This window comes from Tamandua tetradactyla, chromosome X (genome assembly GCF_023851605.1).
Source record: "Tamandua tetradactyla isolate mTamTet1 chromosome X, mTamTet1.pri, whole genome shotgun sequence".
Taxonomy (NCBI): Eukaryota; Metazoa; Chordata; class Mammalia; order Pilosa; family Myrmecophagidae; genus Tamandua; species Tamandua tetradactyla.
In genome coordinates, this window is record NC_135353.1 from 99,494,703 (window position 1) to 99,514,210 (window position 19,508).

At 39.4% G+C, this 19,508-nt stretch overlaps 1 non-coding gene across 1 annotated transcript; it reads right to left on the reverse strand.

The window, feature by feature from the left end:
- Positions 1-13,552: 13,552 nt before the first annotated feature.
- LOC143672308 (U6 spliceosomal RNA) lies at positions 13,553-13,655 on the reverse strand. The gene has a single exon (XR_013169773.1). It is a non-coding gene; the product is annotated as a U6 spliceosomal RNA (small nuclear RNA).
- Between the last annotated feature and the right edge of the window lie 5,853 nt (positions 13,656-19,508).

Below are 19,508 nucleotides of genomic sequence, written 5' to 3' on the forward strand. Positions count from 1 at the left end.
ACAAAATGAATAAGAAGTCTCATGAGGCTGAAGCATCATGTAGGAGAAGAAGGTAAGGAGGGCTGAGAACAGAGCAAGAAGGTTTTGAATTCCTAGATAAAAGGGCTAAACTACAGCCTAGAGGCAAAGGGGAAACCTTTGAATGTCTTTGAACAAGGAAATGACACAATTGTGATGAAAATTTTTGAGACTTACTTCAGGTTAGGTACAGATCCTTACTAAATCCTTGCATCATGTCTATGAGATAGTCATACTTTTTTTCCTATTTTGCAGATTGGGACACAGAGACTCAGAAAAATTAGCTCACTTGCCCAGGATCACACACTTTATAAATTGCAGACCTGGAACTAAATTTATACAGCCAGACCCACCCCCTTAATCACAAGCGGGTGATTAAAACAGATTAAAATAATCTGTTATTTTTAGGCAAGTAAATCAAGCAGGGTTGCACCCAGCAGCCTGGAGAGGGAAAGCATAAAGCAGAGAGACCACGTAAGGAGGCCATTACAGTCATCTAAGCGACAAGGCTTAAAGGCAATGCACATAGTGGGACCAGGGAAACAGAGACAGGCGGTACAGACCCTGAGCAGGCAACCTTCCCAGAACTGGACATATGAGTTAATGTAGGATGTAGCCCCAAGATAAGGGGTTTTATTGACCGACCTATGTTCTTAAAATTAAAAAGAATTAGTTTCCAACATTAAAAAAAAATGGGAGAATTTACATCAATATCTGGGTTTCTGTGTTCTCTTTAAAAATCAGAAGATCTGTCGGCTTTGGGCCCACATTCCCATAGGGCACCAGTGGGCTGGGGCCCAGCAGCAGCTTCCCCACTGAGGTATGTTCCCAGCCCTCGGAAGCCTGCTCCTCTCCTTTACTTTACCTGGCAGACCAACAGCGTCCCTTGAGCCCTGCATTTTGTCAAGTTGCAAACCCAGATGTTAGAAGGAATGGTGATGTCATTAACCTTGGAAAGGAATTTCAGGGGGGAGGAGCTAGTTTGGTAGAGCTGAGAAGTGCTTTCTTTATAAATAAATAAATATCAAGGCTAAGAGAAGGAGGAGAGAAAGTAGCTAAGGGAGGGGGTTGAGATGGCAATTGGCATAACAAGAAGGGCTAAAGTTCAAGGGGGTAAAGGCATCTTGGAGTCCAAGCTTTATAGAGAAACAATTGAGGGCATTTACTGGGGGGAGGGGGGGAGAGAGAGAGAGAGAGAGAGAGAGAGAGAGAGAGAGAGAGGGTGGGGGTATTGGGGTGGGAGGAGGGCTAATGCAATGCCTAACATCCAAAGGTCCTGGCAAAGACTAAGAAGAAATATTATGGATATGCTGGGAAGCTGCAGGAGGAGAGAGGCTGTGCTCAGAACAGATAATTTAAGAGCCAGATAGCTTAACAAAATGTGTCCATAAGTGACAGGGAGAGTAAATAAAAGGAGTTCAGAAGGATAGGGAACTGAGTGGTCAGGGGGCTGCAGGCAGGTAGCTGGTCATGGTCTCAAAGTGGCCATTTCTCAATAATAATACTTGGTTATTAGTCCTGAATCTTCCTTGGAAAGACAAATGAGGGAGTGTCCTCTGGGCACAGATAGGCTGGTATCTGCCCCTCTAACCTTGGCAGCCAGGGAATGAGGCTGTCAGCTTTGGGCACAAAGGCACAGTGATTGTCCAGAATCTGGACACACAGAGATTGGACAATGGGGAAGAGAAGCTGGAGCTACTTTGGCTACCTCTTCTCTTTGGGGTCCTGCACATCTTTAAAACTGGCCAGTCCCTTGAGAAAATGGTTGATATTAGAAAGCCAAAAAGAGACAATTTTATGGGGGAGGCTTAAATCAGAAAAAGCCCTCATTCTCAATGGCACAATCTCATTACAATTTCAATTGAGGCCAGAGTTTCCCAGCCTGGCTAGTGTTCAGAATTCCACATGAAAGAAGGAGAAAGCAAGGCAGAGAGAGAAGGGAAGGGAAATGATCTTTCCCCAACAGTCATCACTTAGAAGGGGTCACTAATGTAGTTAAAAGACAACAATGTCACAATCTGCTTTTCTGCATTTTTGAACCCAACCTCTATGTTTCTAGAGACCAGATGAGGAGTTATTTTGTGCTCCTGACAATTTCTGGCAGAAGATCAGTTTTTATTTTTTTCCTATAAAAATTAAAATGAAATTAAAAAACTGTAGCTGTCTCAGTAGCAGAACAGGCCTTACATTCCCCCACAATCAGTTCCCAGGGATGAGATTATTTCTGCTGCTCCAAGGATCAGAATGTTTTACATGTAATTACTCCTATTTTCCCCTTCTGATTAATGCTTAGTTCTGGAGAACAGCTACTCTGCAAAACATCACCACTTATGTGACAAAGCCTCAAATTGCTTATTGGATTTATTTTTTAAATAAGTCTTGCATGGTAACCTCATTTTACTGTTTGGTATGCTTTCTTTCTCCATGAGCAAAATCTTGGGTTGTGGCCTAATTGAGTTATAGTAGTAGAGGTAATATGTGGGGAAGAATCCTCCTCAAAGAAAAATTTTCCCCACTGGACAAGTAAGAAAAGTAAAGAAGTGGACCGACAAGACTGGCTATGCGGGAAGCTTGGTAGATACTCTCCCAAGTGAAACAACGATATAATTTGTGAAAATTATTTAAAAAAAAACATTTAAAGTCTCTGGAAATTGTTCTAAGGGTACACAGGAAATGGAGAAACATTTATTCAAGAAAAATTATTAAATCTTGGTAAGAACACTAAAACAATGGCATTAGAAGCGTGACTACTGCAATTATCCCTCCCTCAGCTCCTCTCAGCTCCAAGGTATAGAAGCACTGCTCCAGGCAGGCAGGTGCAGCATAAAAAAAAAATGGAAGAATGAGTTCAGCTATGTACAGTTTCTGTATCCCAGTGAAATTAACTCTGTATTAACCTGAAGTAAATTCTCACAAGGTAAGATGCATAAGATAAGACCAAGGAAACACCTAACAAAACAATTAAAAATATATAGTTCAGGGTGGGCCACATGGCTTAGGAGGCAGAGTTCTCACCTGCCATGCCGGAGACCTGGTTCGATTCCCAGTGACTGCTCATGCAAAAAAAATATATATATAGTTTAAAAATCTATATTTTAAATTTATATTTAATTTAAATTAAATATTTAAATTAAGTTTAAATAAAAATTAAATATAAATTTATAAATTAAATTTATATTTATATTTAAAAGGGACTCCCAGTCAACAAAGATGGCAGCTTAAGGTGCTCCAGGATGCCATTGCCCCATAGAATCTTTGATGAACCAGCAACAACTGGAATAACTATCTTCCTCAAAACTCTGGAAAACTGTTAAAGTGTTACAGCAACAGGGTAGGGGCTGAATAAAGAAAATGCAGCTTTAAAAAATGGTCAGAATTTGCACACTGATGTTCAGAGCAACATTTCAAAAGCTGGAAACAATCCAAATGCTCACCAACAGATGAATGGATAAACAAACTGTGGTATATACAAACAATGGAATATTATGCAGCAGTAAGACAAAATGAGGTCCCAAAGCATACGACAACATGGATGAACCTTGAAGACATAATACTGAATGAAATAAGCCAGACACAAAAGAATAGATATTGTACAATTTCACTAATGTGAACTAACTAGAATATGTAGAATATATAAAATGTAGAATACAGGATACCTAGAAATAGACAGAAGTTAGAAAAGGGAGAGTGATAACCCAATATGTTCAGAATATATAATGAGATAGAACTTAAAATCTTTGGAAATAGATATGGGGTGAGTGTAGCTTGTTAGTGGGAATATAATGAATAGTGCTGTATTTTAGGTGATTTTGGTTGAAGGGAGTTGTTTAAAGTCATGTATGTCACTGATTAATACTACAAATTTAAATAAGTACTTGCATGAACTGTTACAAATGTATGACACTGGTACAAAGAGTTAATAATAGATTGGTATGTAGGGGGAAAATATCTATTCCAAACTATGGACTATAGTTAACAGTAATACCTTAAAATTCTTTCATCAACAGTAACTGATGTACCACACCAATACTAGGGGGTCGATAATAGGGGGAGATAAGGGATATGTTCAGGGTTTTCTTTTTCTGTGTCTGTCTGATAATTTTCATTTTGGAGTAATGAAAATGGTCTAAAAGTGAGTGTGATGATGATTGCACAACCAAGTGATGACACTGTGAGATACTGATTATATAAATTGGATGGAATATATGCTAAATGAATATATCTCAATAAAATCTGTAAAAAAAAAAATGGTCCGAGAAGCTCACAGCACATTTTCTGGCCCTTCTTCAACCCTTCCTGAGCAGAGTAGAGCTAGTCTGTTCTCCCATTGTGGATACCTGGTGCAGTTCTGAAGGGAGTGGAATAAGCCCTATGAGCATACTGGGGTGCCTATAGGTCTGAGCCAATCTATCAGGTGGCAGCCTGAAAGACTGAACCAAGAAACTCATCTGAGCTTGCCCTCCCAGAACTTGCCCTGTAGCAGAAGCAGCTTGCCCACAGCTAAAGCAGTATAAGAAAAAAATTCGTCCAAGCAGTTGGAGCAAAAGATTAATGCTTTAAGCATTGGGGACCACCAATTTAACAGGCTAAGCCCTCAATTTTGGGATTGCCCTTATGAAACTTATTCCTGCAAAGGAAAAGCTAAAACTACTAATAATTATGCCTAAGAGTCATGCCAAGAGAGCCTATTTGTTGCTAAGATGGGAGCAACTCTGCAGGTAAACTCACTGCACTGTCCCCAACATGGGGCATGACTCCCAGGGGTGTAAATCTTCCTGACAACATGGGGCATGACTCCTGGGGATGACCCTGGACCTGATATTGTGGGATTGAGACAGCTTTCTTGACCAAAGGGGGAAGAGAAATGAAACAAAGTTTCAGTGGCTGAGAAATATCAAAGTCGAGAGGTCATTCCAAAAGTCATTTTTATGCATCATATAGATATACCTTTTCAATTTTCAGTGTATTCAAATAGCTATAAGGAAATACCTGAAACTGTTGAATGTAATCCAATAGTCTTGATTTTTAAAGATGATTGTATGAATATATAGCTTTTATGGTGTGACCATGTGATTATGAAAACCTTGTAACGGACACTCCCTTTATCCAGATGAGTAAGACAAGATGAGTAGACAGATGAGCAAGAAAACAAAGACAAAAAGTATATAAATAATAGAGGGGATAAGGGGTATGGGTATGGGATGTTTTGAGTGTTTTTATTTTTATTCTCATTTTTATTTTTTTGGAGTAATGAAAATGTTCAAAAATTGATTGCGGTGATGAATGCACGACTGCAAGCCATTGATTGTATACTTTGGATCATTATATGGTGTGTGAATATATATTGATAAAATTGCATTTAAAAAGATTACCTGTTTTAAGTAGAACACCTGAGAGGAGAAAAAGTTTATTTCATGGGGAGTACAGGGAGTATTCGAATTCCTGTAAGGTGGGGGGGGCAGTTTTTAAGGTCACAAGCAAGCATGAGGCCAGGACAAGATGCAGGCTCAGAAAAGATGAAAAGATGGAGAGGATCCTGCACTGCACATTCACCTCAGGATGAAAAAAATATATATATTAGAGTAAATACAATTTATCTTTTTAAGAATGAAACAGGATGAATTTTATATAAAACACATAGTATTAAAAATCTCAAAACATAAGAATCATTTTTCATGCTGATCGGTGCTGATACTGTAAAAGACGTGCTTTTTAAAAAGCTATTGTTAGAGTAGTCTCTTGGAAAAAAATTAGGAAATGTAGAGTTAGGTGTGGAAATGGGTGAAACTTCCTGCTCTATTGCAGGATGCTGGATCTTGTCAAATGCCTTTTCTGTATCAATTGAGATGATTATGTGGCATTTTCCCTTTGTTTTCTTAATGTGGTGTATTACATTGATTTTCTTAGGTTGAACCACCCTTGAATACCTGGGATAAATCCCACCTAATCATGCTGTATAATTCTTGTAGTGTGCTGTTGGATTCAATTTGCTAGTATTTTGTTGAGGATTTTAGCATCTATATTCATAAGAAAAATTGGTCTGTAATTTTCTTTTCTTGGAGTATCATTATCTGGCTTTGGTATAAGGGTGATGTTGGAATCATAGAATGAGTTAGGGAGTGTTCCCTCCTTGTCAACTTTTTGCAAGAGTTTGAACAGGATTGACATTAATTTTTTTTGGAATGTTTGGTAGAATTTCCCTGTAAAACCATCTGGTCCTGGGCTTTTCTTTGTTGAGAGGTTTTTGAAGACTGATTCAATTTCTTTACTTGTAATTGGTCTGTTGAGGTCTTCTATTTCTTCTAAAGTCAGTGTAGGTTGTTCGTGGGTTTCTAGGAATTTCTCCATTTTATGCAGGTTATCTAATTTGTTGGCATACAACTGTTTATATTATCTCTTATGACCCTATTTATTTTTGTGTGGTCTGTAGTAATGTCCCCCCTCTCATTTCTGATTTTATTTATTTGCATCTTCTCTCTTTTTTTTTTCAGTCTAGATAATGGTTCGCCTATTTTATTGATCTTTTCAAAGAATCAACTTTTGGTTTTGTTAATACCATCCACTGTTTTTAAAAATATTTTTGTTGATAAAACAACATACAAACATACAAACATTCCTAACAAACAAACATTCCATACATGGTATACAATCAATGGCTCACAATATCATCACATAGTTGTGTATTCATCACCATGATCATTTTTTTGAACATTTGCATCTCTCCACAAAAGAGATAAAAAAGTAGAAGCTCATACATACCATGCCCCCATTCCTCCCTCATTGAACTCCAGTATTTCCATATACCCAATTTCTAACCTTTGTTCCCCAATTATTTATTTTTTATCCATATTTTTTACCCATCTGTCTATATCCTGGCTAAAAGGGGCACCAGAAACAAGGTTTTCAAAATCACACACTCACATCGAAAAGCTGTATCATTATACAATCATCTTCGAGAAACAAGGCTACTGGAACACAGCTCTACAGTTTCAGTTGCTTCCCTCCAGCCACTCCAATACACCATAAACTAAAAATGGGATATCTATATAATGCACAAGAATAACCTTCAGGATAACCTCTCAACACTGTCTGAAATCTCTCAGTCACTAAAACTTTGTTTTGTCTCATTTCTCCCTTCCCCCTTTTGGCCAAGAAGGTTTTCTCAAACCCTTGATGCTGAGTCCCGTCTAATCCTGGGATTTCTGTCCTACATTACCAGGGATGTTTACACCCCTGGGAGTCATGGTCCACGTAGACAGAGGGAGGGCAGTGAGTTCGCTAGCCCTGTAGGCTTAGAAAAAGACCACATCTGAGCATCAAACGAGGTTCTCTGGGGGTGACTCTTAGGCTTAATTTTAGGTGGGCTTACCCTATCCTTTGCAGGAATAAGTTTCATAGGGGCAAAATCCAAGATGGAGGGTGTAACCCATGATTTGGTTGTCCCAACTGCTTACTAGAATATCAGAAATTCTCCAAATGGGGATGTTGAAATTTGCTCCCTTTCTCTCCATTCCCCCAAGGGGACTTTGCAAATACTTCTTTATTCACTGTTCAAGTGACTTTGGGATTTACCGGGGCATCACACTGACCTGGGCAAATCAACAAAATCTCATACCTTATTCAAGAGTCCATGTACTTATGGTGTTAACTAAATTGACTATGCAAGTTAAATTATATCCACTTTTTTTTTTTAATTCACTATTTCATTTTTTTCCTGCTCTAATTTTTGTTATTCCTTTTCTTCTGTTTGCTTTGGGTTTAGTTTGCTGTTCTTTTTTGTAGTTCCTCCAGGTGTGCAGTTATGCCTTGGATTTTATCTCTTTCATTTTTTATAATGTAAGCATTTGGGGCTATAAATTTCCCTCCCAGTACTGCCTTCATTGCATGACACAAATTTTCTGGGTTTTTTGTTTTGTTTTGTTCTGTTTGTTTTGCATGGGCAGGCTGTGGGAATCAAACCTGGGTCTCCAGCATGGCCGGTGAGAATTCTGCCACTGAGCCACCGTTGCACTGCCTGCATGACACAAGTTTTGATATGCTGTGTTCTCATTTTCATTCATTTCAATGTATATGCTGTTTTCCTTGTAATTTCTGCTTTGACCCACTGATTGTTTATGAGTGTGTTATTTAACTTTCATATATTTGCTAACTTTCCAGTTCTGAGCCTGTTATTGATTTGCAGCTTCATTCCATTGTGGTCAGAGAAGATGTATAATTTTAATCTCTTTAAATTTATTAAGACTTGTTTTGTGGTCCACCACATAGTCTATCATCTAAAAAGGTCCATGTGTACTTGGGAAGAATGTATATCCTGCTCTTTTGGTGTGCAACATGCTGTATATGTTTGTTAGATCTAGTTCATTTACCATATTGCTCAAGTTCTCTGTTTGCTTGTTGAGTTTCTGTCTACATGTTCTTTCAACTGATGATAGTGATGTCCTAAGGTTTCCAGCTACTATTGTGGACATGTCTATTTCTTCCTTCAGTTGTGCCAGTGTTTACCTAATATATTTTGGAGCATTGTGATTAGTGCATAAATATTTATGATTGCTATTTCTTCTTGGTGGAGAGACCCTTTTATTAACATATAGTGTCTTCTTTGTCTCTTGAAATAGTTTTTTACTTAAAGACTATTGTTCTAGTTGCTAGCTGCCGGAATGCAATATACCAGAAATGGAATGAGTTTTAAAAAGGGGAAATTAATAAGTTGCTAGTTTACAGTTCTAAGGCTGAGAAAATGTCCCAATTAAACAAGTCTATAGAAATGTTTGATCTAAGGCATTCAGGGAAAGATACCTTGGTTCAAGAAGGCTGATGAAGTTCAGCGTTTCTCTCTCAAGTGAGAAGGCACATGGCGAACACAGTCACAGTTTCTCATCTGGAAAGGCACATGGTGAACACGGTCAGGGTTTCTCTCTCATCTAGAAGGGCACATGGCCAACAGGGCATCATCTGCTAGCTTCTTCTCTTGGCTTCCGGTTTCACGAAGCTCCCCAGGAGGCATTTTCTTTCTTCATCTCCAAAGGTCGCTGGCTCATGGACTCTGCTTCATGGTGCTGCAGCATTCTCTGCATCTACTCCTTTCTCCAAAATGTTTCCTCTTTTTATAGGACTCCAGAAACTTATGAAGACACACTCAAATGGGTGGAGACACGTCGTTACTTAATCCAGTTTAACAACCACTCTTGACTAAATCACATCATCCAGGGAAATGATCTGATTACAGTTGCAAATATACAGTATTGAATAGAGATTATTCTACCTTTATGAAATGGGATTTTGATTAAAACATGCTTTTCTAGAGTCCATACATCCTTTCAAAGCAGCACAACTATTTTGTCTGATATTAGAATAGCTACTCCAGCTCTTTTTTGTTACTATTTGCAAGGATCATCTATTTCTGTCCTTTCACTTTCAACCTATCTAGGTCTTTAGATCCAAGGGGAGTCTCTTGTAAACAACTTATAGTGGGATCGTGCTTTTTCAAAACCAATTCTGCCAATCTATGCCTTTTTTTTTTTTTAAGTACATGGTCTGGGAATCAAAGCTGGGTCTCCTGCATGGAAGGCGAGAATTCTACGACTGAACCACCTGCTTACTTTATGTCTTTTTTAAAATTTATTTATTTTATTTTGTTTGTTTATTTGTTTCTTATTTTGTTATATATGTCTTTTGAGTGGGGGATTAATTCATTAACAGTCAATGTTATTACTGTAAAAGCAGTACTTAATTCAGCCATTTTGTCCTTTGATTTTTTTGTATGTAATTTTTTTATGGTATAACATTTTAATGCATTCTTATTGGAAAATATAACATATATACAAAGCATAGAAGTAAAAAAGCAGTAATTTTCAAAGCACACTTCAACAAGCAGCTATAGAACAAGAGGCGGCCAACTCAACAGGAGTGTCCTTTGGTTTTTATGTCATTTTTTTTTTCTCTTTTCCCTTATTGCTACCTCTTTTTCTGTATAGTTGATCTTTTGTGATGTATCTGACTGACTCCTTTCTTGTTTCTGTATATTTTAAAAATACTTTCTTTGTGGTTTCCCTAGGATTTATATTACACAAACTACATCTATAACGTACTAGTTTGAAAAGACCCCAACTTAGCTTCAACAGCATACACATTCTCTGCTCCCATATCCATCCATTTATCCTCTTTATGTTGTTTTCTCCCAAATTATCTTTCGATTTTTTGTGTGGCCATTATTGGAAAATATGCCTTTTTCTGTTCAATTGCATCTTATAGGAATTAAAGATTAGAGTTATATATTGAGGATACAGTACTACTGGATTTTGCATTTACCCTTTGAGTTGCCTTTACTGAAGAGATTCACTTCTTCACACTACCCCAATCCACTCTCTCCTCTCTTTTCCTTTGAACCTGAAAAACTCCCTTTAGTAATTCTTATAGGGCAGGACATTTGCTGACAAACTCTCTCAGTTTCTGTTTATTTGTGAATATTTTAAATTCTCCCTCATTTGTTTTTTTGGGGGGCGTGTGTGTGCATGGTCTAGGAATTGAACCCGGGTCTCCCACATGGAAGGCAAGCATTCTACCACTGAACTACCCGTGCACTTTTTCTCCTTTATTTTTGAAGGATAGTATTGCTGGATAAAGGATGGGGCTGGCAGCTTTTCTATTTTAGTATCTTAAATATATCATACCATTTCTTTCTCATCTTCATGGTTTCTGATGATAAATCAGCACTTAGTCTTATTAAGACTCCCCTGTATGTCAGGAATTGTTTTAAAAAAATGAAAAAGTAAAAAAAAAAAAAAAAAAAAGAAGTTGGAAAAAGTGATCAGACTTCGAGCGGAGATATGAATGAAGCTGATCTGGATAGGACTAAGGTATATCAGAATACAGGGCAAAGGATGATATCGTCCATATTTTAAAACTTCAACTTCTGTGTGAGACTAAGGAGAGAGATGTTTATTGGGTACAAAATTTATATTTTGGGTAGTGCATTTCCTAATTTAACCTGTATGGTCAGTTTAGTTGAACACCATAAGTACATGGAATCTTGAATAGGGCATGAGATTTTGTTGATTTGGCAGGTTAGTGTGATGCCCCAATAAATCCCAGAGTAATTTGGGCAGTGAATAAAGAAGTATTTGCAAAGTCCCCTTAGGGGAATGGGGAGAAAGGAGAAAATATTCAACATCCGCATTTGGAGAATTCCTGATATTCTCACAAGCAGTAGAGACAACCAAACCAATAGGTTGAGCCTTTGATCTTGGGGTTTGCCCCTATGAAACTTATTCTTGCAAAGGATAGGCTAAGCCAATTTAAAATTAGGCCCAAAAGTCACCCCCAGAAAACCTCTTTTGTTACTCAGATGTGGCCTCTCTCTCTAAGCAACTTGGCACTGCCCTCCTTCCTATGTGGCACATGACTTCCAAGGGTATAAATCTCCCTGACACTGTGGGATAGAAATCCTGAGATGTGTCAAGGCCCGGCATCAGGGGATTGAGAAAGTCTAGTGGGGAAGAGAGAAATGAGACAAAATAAAGTTTCAGTGGCTGAGAGACTTCAAACAAAGTAGAGAGGTTATCCTGGAGGTTATTCTTATGCATTATGTAAATATTACTTTTTTTTAGTTTATGGTGTATTGGAGTGGGTAGAGGAAAGTGCCTGAAACACTTCAGCGTTCCAGTAGCCTTGATTCTTGAACATGATTGTATAAAGATATAACGTTTACAATGTAACTATGATCATGGTCTTGGATTCACAACTATGTGATGATATTGTGAGCCAGTGATTGCACACCATGTATGGAATGTATACTTGTGAAGATTTCTCAATAAAAATATTTTTAAAAATCCCTGTATGTAATGAATCCCTTTTCTCTTTGGCATTTGACAGTCTGATTAGTTTGTGTCTCAGAGTAGATATATTAGGATTTATTCTGTTTGGAGTACATTGCACTTCTTGGACATGCTGTGCTGTATGCATTGAGTGTTTTTTTGGGGAGGAGGGGTGCATGGTCCGAAAATTGAACCCAAGTCTCCTGCATGGAAGGTGAAAATCTACCACTGAACCACCCATGCACCCCCCCCGGGAATCGAACCCGGGTCCTCTGGCATGGCAGGCAATCATTCTTGCCTGCTGAGCCACCGTGGCCTGCCCTCTTCTTGTTTCTTAGTATGGCTTGTAACCTTTTGCTGATGTCATGGCATCTGATTATTTTGATGTGCTAATTCTGAAGATCAGTTTATCATTCTTGCCTAAGGTCTTATTATTTATTAGCTTTTTTATTATTATTTATTCTCTTCTTTGATGCTTGGTCTAACATATTCTGGATCTTTAGAGTAGCCTGTGTTTAACTGTTCAGATTTTCTCAGCTTATCTTCACATGATTCTTTCCCTGTATGTGTGCTACTGTTTCAGTTTGTCAAAGCTGTTGGAATGTAAAATACCAGAAATAGGTTGGCTTTTTCAAAGGGAATTTATTAGTTGCAAATTTATAGTTCTAAGGCCATAAAAATTCCCAATTAAGGCATCAAGAAGAAGATACCATCTCTGAGGAAAGAGATGGGAAGGCACATGATGATGTCCGCTGGTTCTTCTCTCCAAAATGGCTCTGGGCTTCTGTGGGTCTTGCTTATTTCTCCTGGGGCATTTCTGTCTAAGCTCTCTCTCTCCATGAGCTCTTTTAAAGTACTCCAGTAAAGGATTATGACCCGTCTTGAATTGGGTGGGTCGCATCTCCATGGAAACAACCTAATCAAAAGGTCCCACCTACAACAGGTGTGCCTCCACAAGAATGGATTAAAAGAACATGGTCTTTTCTGGGGTACCTAACAGATTCAAAGCAACTCAGGTACAATATTTGAGATTGCCATTCTTTGTGCAATTGTTTCACATCCAGGAGAAAGCCTCCTTTCCTCTATTTCTTCTCCAAGAATCTTGATCTGTTCTGTTTGTTTTGTGCAGACTGCATTGAGAGTGTACATTTCTTCCCAACATTTCTGCTGCTGGGGACACTTTTGTATGTGGCACTCAGCTGTTTGGTTTCTTCCCTGGTTCTCTGTGGACTTGGGTCCCTGTGCCTGAATATGTGTGAGTTTCTAAGTCCCTGCTGTGAGCTGCTCAATGGTTTTCATTCATGGCATTAGAGACCCAAGCCATGCTGCCTCTGTGTGACTCTTTTGTATGCAGTACAGTGTAACAGGGAGGGGGCCTAGATTGGAGGTACCAGGATATAAATCTCCTACTTGATTTGGTGATTCCTTTCTTTCCCTTCTTTCCATTCTTTTTTCCTTCCTTCCTTTCTTCCTTTCTTTCTCCCTCCCTCCCTCTTCCTTCCTTCCTTTCTTTCTTTCTTAGTCCTTCTCCAGTCTCCATCGTCTATTATTAATTGATTCTGAGGGAGACATTTCCAGGGGATGTCTTACATATCACCATGTTAAAAACATAACTCCAGGATGACCTTCTTGAGAAAAGGGCTAAGATCTGAAGGAGACCACCAGCCAAAGCAAGCCAATTTGCAAAGTCTGTCTAAGAAATTTTTTGCATTGGTTTTTTTTTTAATATAAACCACTTCACGAATTTGCATGTCATCCTTGCACAGGGGCCATTCTAATATTCTTTGCATCATTCCAATTTTAGTATATGTGCTGCCACAGCAAGCAAGATTTGTTTGGGTTTGTTAGCTCCTGGGATGCAAAGAAATCTGAGTCCTTTCACTAGTTGTATATAAGCTTAAGGAACAGACAGCTCTGGGACTAAATCCTAGAGTTAACACTTTAAAATATTAAAATGTACGGTGAGCAACAAAAGAATACAAGAAAACAAACAAAGGAAATGATGGCTCATTCAAAGGAGCTGGATAAATATCCTGATACTGCCAATGAAGATAACCAGGCTTTGGCCATATCAGACAAAATCTGTTTTTCTTTTTTTGCATGGTCAGGCACCCAGAATCAAACCCAGGTTCTGGCATGGCAGGTGAGCCACTGCGGCCTGCCCCAGACAAAAACTTTTAAAAAGCAATCCTCAGTACACTCAAAGAGATAAAGGAAAACACACAGAACTAAAGGACACCAGGAAAACAATGAATGAACAATATGAGAATCTCAAAAATAAAAAATAAACATTTTTAAACAGAAATACTGGAATTGATGACAAAAATGGGTGCAAAGGAAAATACCCTGGAGGGTTGCAAAGGCAGATTGGATATGGCAGAAAAAATAATTAGTGAACTCCAAGACAATTGAAATGATTCAGGCACAGAAGCAAAAAGAAGAAAGAATTTAAAAAACAAACAGAGACTAAAAGACTTGTGAGACACTGCAGAATACAAAGGACAAGAAGAAAGTTCTGAAAATTACAAGAGAAAGGCATCATGTTATGTTCAGGGGTGTCCCAATAAGATTAAATACATATTTCACATCAGAAACTATGGAGACAAGAAAACAGTGGGATGAAATATTTAAGGTGCTGAAAAAAAAACAGTAGCAACCCAAGAATTTTATATCAGCTAGACTGTGTTTCAGTAAATGAGGGAGAGATTAAGACATTCTAGATAAACACAAGCTGAGGGACACCATCACCACCTGGACAGCTCTACAAGCAATGCTAAAGGGAATACTTTAGGCTGAAAAGAAAGATTACTACACAATGTGCTGAAGTGGCATAAAGAAACAAAGACCTTTGGTAAAGCTAACTATGTAGGTAAATATAAATGACTGTAGTATTGCACTATATGTTTTGGTATATAATGCCACTTTATACATCTTACCAGGTTCTAAAATGAAAATACATAAAAAGAAATTATAAATCTATGCTATGGGATATAAAACGTAAAAGATATCGTTTTTAACAGGTTAAAAAAAATGGGGTTAAGTTCTGGGAAGATGGTGGAATAGGATAGGTCAAGTTCACCTCTGCTCCAGGGAACAGCTGGAGAAGTGGGGAAGGCAACTAAGGCAGCGAATCCATGGTGTAAGTGACCTGGGAGGGTATTCTACACCACAAAAGTAAGCCCTAGTTGCAAAAGTTGAAGAATTGAGATGCAGAGAACCAGAGACCATCCAGTTAGTGCAAACAACCTAACGTGTCCCTTTCCAAATGAAAGCCTGGTGTCTTCAGGAGTGCATGGACAGAAAGATGGGGACAAGGAAGTAAGCCAAACTGCCTTTCATGAACCCACTACCCTCACACGAAGCCCCAAAACCCGCAACTGCCCCCTCACATCATGCACCTGAGCCCACCTCACTGTGCTCCAAACACCCCCACCCCGATCAAATCACACATCCTTGCCCCACACATGTGCACACGCCTGACCCACTTCATGCACGCAAGCTCACAGTCTCGGCCCACTCCTCCTGAGACTCATGGACTGGCACCCAGCCCCTTGACCCCCACCTCCCCTTACCTGCTCCCTGCAGGCGGTCCCTGTGCATCCCGGCTGCAAGCACTCACCTTCACCCCCAACCATACCCACCCCAGCTCAGACAGTCACACAACACAGCCCCGCCCCTCCTGAGCTCTACGCATGCACAGATCAGCCTGCTGCCCTCCCAGATTAGTGTATGTGTGCACCCCTGCCACATCTCCCCAGTTCTGGGTAAGTGCTGACATGCATACCTTTCCCCAGTCCACACAAATACAACCCCGTTCTGCTGCCCATAAGCTCTGTGCAAGGGCTACACCAGGGACCCGCCCAGCAAAAGCCCCCCTTGGGGCCCCGCCCCATGCAACACACCAGGGCCTCGCCCCACAGACCTGCGCACTCATAAAGCCACATCCTACATCCTCCCTGCTGGACACACACTCAGCCGTTCACCGACCTCTTGACCCCTGCATCCCACCCTCCCACCCCACACACGTGCACACTCTTGCTCCATTCCTTGGCACAAGCGCCTTGCTCCCACACTTAGCAAGTGCTCACCTATGCATCTGTGCTACATAGACCCCAACTTGCATACACATGCACCCCTGTCCCAAACCCCCATACCTGAGCACCTGCACCAAGGCACCACCCACCTGACATCACCTGCCCCTGCCCCACATCCCCCAACTGCTGCAACTTGTGCCCCGTCCCTACCTACACACTCGCAAATCCACCTCCCAGCCCCCTTGGACTCCTACGACTGTGCGAGAACACACCTGCAACCTGCAGTCCCAGTGCCCCAACCTCTCTGCCTGTACCGCACACCCTGATACCCACCATCCACATGCTCCACGCACCCACCCACACCCTGCCTGTGTACCAGCCTCCATGTATCCATACAGCCGGCCCCATCTGCCTCCCACCATGCCCTACTTTTGTATCCTTGACACCACACTCTGCTTCTGCACTCCAAGGCCTGCCTGAGCCACATCCCGCTTCCACAGCCGCCACATAGCACCTCTTTAAACATACACTCCACACCCCATGCTCACAGACACAAGCCTAGCATCCAAGACTCATGTCTATACCCACCACTGCACTGTTATGTGACGCCCAGTGCTTGGCATCCTGTTCCACATCCATCCTGAAAATACAAAGCTTTAGACAACCAAAGAAAATGAACTTTCAAAGTAACCCTATCAAGATATTTACATGCCAGGAAGGCAACAGAAGACTAAGCATATGAAGATGCAGACAGCTATAGTCCAGCCTAAAAATGACCAAATTAAAACACCAGGGGAGACACAGACTTTGGAACAACTAATCAAAGATGTTCATATAACTCTACTAAAAAAATCGGTGGGTTGGCCAATGACATAAAGGAGATCAAGAAGACACTAGAAGAGCATAAAGAGGAATCTGAAAGAACAACTAGAAAAAAAGCACATATAACAGAGATTAAAGCTGCTGCAAACCAAATAAAAAATACACCAGACACAAACAACTGACTGAGAAGCAGATTGGTGAAGGATAGTGTAAGCATGTGATTGAACACGGTGTTGCTGCAAAATGAACGAAGTTGTGAGGCATGCAACGATGTGAGTGAACCTGTGGGACATTTGGTGAGGCAACATAAGCCAAAAACAAAAGAGAAAATATTGTATCATCTCATTAAGAAAACATAAGAAAACTGGGGCCTAGATTGTAGGCTCTTATAGCAGTTATATTTAGTCCAGAGTAGTAATTGTTACTTCTGGATTGTGAGGGGCTGTTTTATATATGTATAACCTGGTATTTAGAGATAAGAATGAAGCTGATCAGGTCAGGATTAAGATAATTCAGAATACAGGGGTAAGGAAGACATTGCATGTATTTTAGAACTTCACCTATTCGTTGAGACAAAGAAAGAAAGTTTTACTATATCCAGAACCCAGGGTTTCTGTAGCACATAATTTAACTCAACCATGCTAGATAGATCATTTAAGCAATCCGAACACAGGGAGCCCAGAATAAGAATGAGAGCCTTTAATCCTATATAGTTTAATGCCTAGATACATCCCAGAGTATATTAAGCAGATAATCAAAAAGTATTGGCAAAGACCCTTGAGAGATGGGAGAAAAATTATAGGACTATTGAATTTTACCATCAGAGAATCCCCTGATACTGTGTCAAACATTAAGGACAGCCAAATCAATAGGCCAAGCTGTTGATCTTGAGATTTACTCTAGTGATGCTTATGTAGGTAGGGGAGAAGTTTAGCCTACCCATCAGTATACCTAAGAGTTGCTTCTGGGTGACCTCTTTTGTTGCTCAGATGTGGTTTCACTCTCTCTAAGCCCAACTCTGTAAGTGAAATAATTGACTTCCCCACTACATAGGACATGACATCCCACACCCTGATAGCGTGGGAAATGACTCCCAGGGATGAGTCCAGCCCTAGCACCATGAGATCAACAATTCCATCCTGACCAAAAGGGAGAAAAGAAGTGTAACTAACAAAGTATCAGTGGCTGATAGAGTTCAAATACAGTTGAGAAGCTACAGAGGAGGTCACTGTTATGCATGCTTCAGTTAGACATTGCTACCTATCATAACTTGCCAACCCCCTACCAAAATCATTCCTGTCAATCATAAAGAATACCTAAGGCATTATATAATATTCTACAGAGGTTCCATGCACTAGGGTAACTCTCCAAAACCTACAACCTCCAGATCCCTGGACCAGATAAGTCCTGAAATGCAGAGGGGAGAGCCCTTCTAGAACATCAACTACTTTCATCCCCTTACCCCTTATTATGACAGCCCCTTCCAACATGAAAAAGTTAGAATGAGCATATCCCAAACACTCCTAAAGAGTGTGAGAAATAGCAAAGTGATGGTGGAGTTATAAAGAGAAGGTTGGGTCTAACAAATGAGTATGAGTGCTGAATCCATACACTGATATTTCTTTTAGCCTCCAGTACCTTAGAACAGATAGAAATGAAAACCTAAAATTGTGGTATTGTAACCCATACCAAACTCTGAAATCTGCTCTACAACTAATTGTTCTGATGTATCTTGAAATTTATTGCTTTTATGTATATATATATATATATGTTATTTAAAGAGAAGGAGGAGTATAACAGAGAAAATAGGATTTAACAAATGAGTATGATTCCTGAGTCATTATGTTGATATTTCTGTTGGTCTCCAGTGTCCTGGAGTAGTTAGAAAAAAAATGAAAAATCATGAAACTGTAACCCATACCAAACTTTAAAATCTGTTCTATAACTACTTGTTAAAATGTACTTGGAAATTTAATGCTTTTTTGTATATATGTTATATTTCACAATAAAAACATTTTCTAATTTATATGGAAATATAAGGATCCCTAAATAGCCAAAACCATCTTGAAAAAGAATGAAATTGCAGGACTCACATTTCCCAATTTTAAAACTTATTACCAAGCTATAATCATCAAAACTGAATGGTATTGGAATCAAGGACAGGCATATAGACCAATGGAATTGAATTGAGAGTTTAAAAATAGACCTTCTCATATATGTGAAATTGATTGTTCACAAAGGTGCCAAGTCCATTCAATGGGGAAAGAACGCTCTCTTCAACAAATTGTGCTGGAAAAACTGGACAATCGAATACAAAAGAAGGAAAATGTACCCCTACCTCATATCATATTAAAAAATTGCAAAGAGATGGAAACAGCAAAAATGTCCATCAACAGACAAGTGGCTAAACAAACTGTGGTATATACATACGATGGAATACTATGCAGCTTTAAGACAGGATAAACTTATGAAGCATGTAATAACGTGGATGGACCTAGAGAACATTATGCTGAGTGAGTCTAGCCAAAAACTAAAGGACAAATACTGATGTGAACCGACATTCGAGAATAAATTTGGAATATGTCATTGATAACAGAGACCAACAGGACTTAGAAACAGGGTAAGATAATGGGTAATTGGAGCTGAAGGGATACAGACTGTGCAACAGGACTAGATACAAAAACTCAAAAATGGACAGCACAATAATACCTAATTGTAAAGTAATCATGTTAAAACACTGAATGAAGCTGCATCTGAGCTATAGGTTTTTTTTGTTTGTCTGTTTGTTTGTTTGTGTCTTTTTTTTTACTATTATTATTAT